Raw genomic sequence first — 2,544 nt, forward strand, 5'->3', positions numbered from 1 at the left:
GGGGGACCCGGCCCAGATCCCGGATTGCAATGCCACCAGGCATTTCCCGTCGTCCACCTTGGTCTTAGAGGCCTCTTCGGTGAAACGTTGGATGTAGGCCCTCAGTGTCTCCGCGGGAAGCTGTTTAAGGTTGGCGAGGGCACTGATTTGCATGTCCATTCTCATGGCGGCCATGAACTGCTTACGAAACGCCAATTGTAGCCCTGACCAGGATTGGATGGATCCTGGCTTGATTCTCTTCCACCACTCCTTGGCGGGACCGTTTAGAGTGATCGAAAAACAGAGGCACTTGTCGTCATCACTAACGTGGGCCACGGTCATAAGTCGGTTATACCAGGACAGATGATCCCTGGGGTTGGTGTTCCCGATATAGGCAATGAGACTCGGCATCTTGAACCCCTTAGGGAGCACATCGTCCAGAATGTGCCTCACACAAAGTTCTTTGTCCTCCTCATCGGAGTCGGTGTCCGCTCCTTCTTGTTTGCGAACCAAGCGGTCTGTGACTTTTTTCAAGGCGGCTAGCTGCTCCATGTGTAACACCCTTACTTATTATAGTTAAAACCATATTTGAGGTGTTACGTTTTAAAACTATATCATAATTTATTACTGCGGAAATCTGGACATTTTTTTTTTAAACTTGAAAACTTATTTCACATTATTTACATTAAACATAAAGTGTGTCTCAAACATATTATACATAAGTATTAAATAACCCAATTTATTTTCAAAACATAACTTCACACTTTATTACAAACATCTCACTGATAACTGAAATAACCCACAAAAGGTCGATATGTTCATATGTACAAATCAGGGTCAGGACCATGCTTCAGTTCTCCTCATGTCATTCACACATTTCTTTCTCTACCTGCAACACAAGACAACTGTGAGCCTAAGCTCAGTAAGCAAAGTAATGCATGCAATGCTAATGATTTCCCAATATCAATGGACATACACAACTTCTTTTTAAATTTTGGGCCCCTTAATATTGTGCACACTGTTTGAATTGGTCAATGCCTGCAGGGCTTGTTACACATACAATATAAAATCCCATGGGTTCTCCTCCGGCTAGCCATCACCATAGTAGGGCACATTAAAAACCTTATTCCATCGTTGCCCCGTCGGGCTCAAGAGTTAAGGCGGCCACACACTGTGGTGTCAATACATATAACAATAACTCATATGGAGGAGAAATAAAAACGGAAACATGGCAAACAATATAATTGGTTCACTAAAACCTAGCCCAAATTATTGGGCAGCCACTATAAGCCTACTATAGGCCTCCGTTTACACTTATTAACACTTTCATTTGCCTTTTCAAAATAGTGGCACTGAACTTAAACTTCTTATTACAACTTTCTTTTATGTTGCACAAAACTTGCAAAGGCATCATATGATTAATCATCATAATATCATGCATGGTCTTATATTATACAATAATTTACCATATCACTATTATGCCATCCATACAAATTTATGATGAAGTGTCAATGTATGTTAATACCACTTACTCACAAAATATTCATATAATGCATACTTTCACATAACATGTAATTCTTGTGTTGCAGTTGAGTACTTTACTTACCTTCTGTCCAAAATATAATTCACCGTGTAACAAGTGGTGTCTTAGGTATTGATGTACTTATCCTGACAATGACATGGATTTCTCATCATAATGATGGCAGTAATACATTGAACTCTCATTTAAAAATACCCATAAAACATCATATCAAATTTCATACCAAAAACATGCCTAAAATGCCTTAAACCACCTAGATCAAGCATTAGATTTATCTTAGACATTTAGAGAAATTTTGACAGAGTTTCCCCTTAATTTTAGCTATCCTCAAATATCAAAATCAACCAATAATCAACATCAAATAACCTGCCATAACCATATATATCCTAAATACCAACATAATTCATCATAAAGTTATCATATACCGATTTTGATAAAATTCTAATTTCCTAGATCATCACCTAAATTAAATGAGTCTCCACATCTATTAAAACATGTATAAACATATATACTCTCTTATAAACTCAATCAAATAACCAAAAATCATCTTGTACTCCAAGAACCCCAAAAACCTCATAAAACACAAAATTTCACTTACCGAGCAACTTTTCGGCGAAAACAATCTCTTCAAGCTTTTCTAAACTTCAAACGACTTGGAAACCCCAAGAAATATCTTAAAAAGGATAAAACACCATGTATAAGCTTTCAGAAAAATTCAAAAACATGGTTTAACTTCCAAGTACAAGAACTTACCATAAAAAGGCTAGAACTAAGCTTAATCTACTTCTTTGGCTTTGCTTTCACTTGGATCTCCTTAGAATTTCTTCAAACCAGCCAAGAAATGGTTTTTGGTTTTCTTTTCTCTCTGTTTTTTCAGAGTAATGGTCGTGCAAAGTGATAAGGTTGATGAAAATTCTTTATTTTCAATGATTTAGCCTTATTGTATCAAAATTTGACACCTTTCATCTCATCATTTCACCTTTTGACTTATGAAAACCTTATCACTTCAATAATTTCGACTTAAT

The 2,544-nt window shown here is 36.9% G+C and overlaps 1 long non-coding RNA gene across 1 annotated transcript; it reads right to left on the reverse strand.

Annotated features, from left to right (window-relative positions):
• Nucleotides 1-698: 698 nt before the first annotated feature.
• On the reverse strand, nucleotides 699-2,222 carry LOC133779488 (uncharacterized). The gene is made up of 2 exons (XR_009869150.1): nucleotides 2,118-2,222; nucleotides 699-868 (listed from the first exon to the last, which is right to left on the reverse strand). It is a non-coding gene; the product is annotated as an uncharacterized LOC133779488 (long non-coding RNA).
• Between the last annotated feature and the right edge of the window lie 322 nt (nucleotides 2,223-2,544).

This window comes from Humulus lupulus, chromosome 1 (genome assembly GCF_963169125.1).
Source record: "Humulus lupulus chromosome 1, drHumLupu1.1, whole genome shotgun sequence".
Classification (NCBI taxonomy): Eukaryota; Viridiplantae; Streptophyta; class Magnoliopsida; order Rosales; family Cannabaceae; genus Humulus; species Humulus lupulus.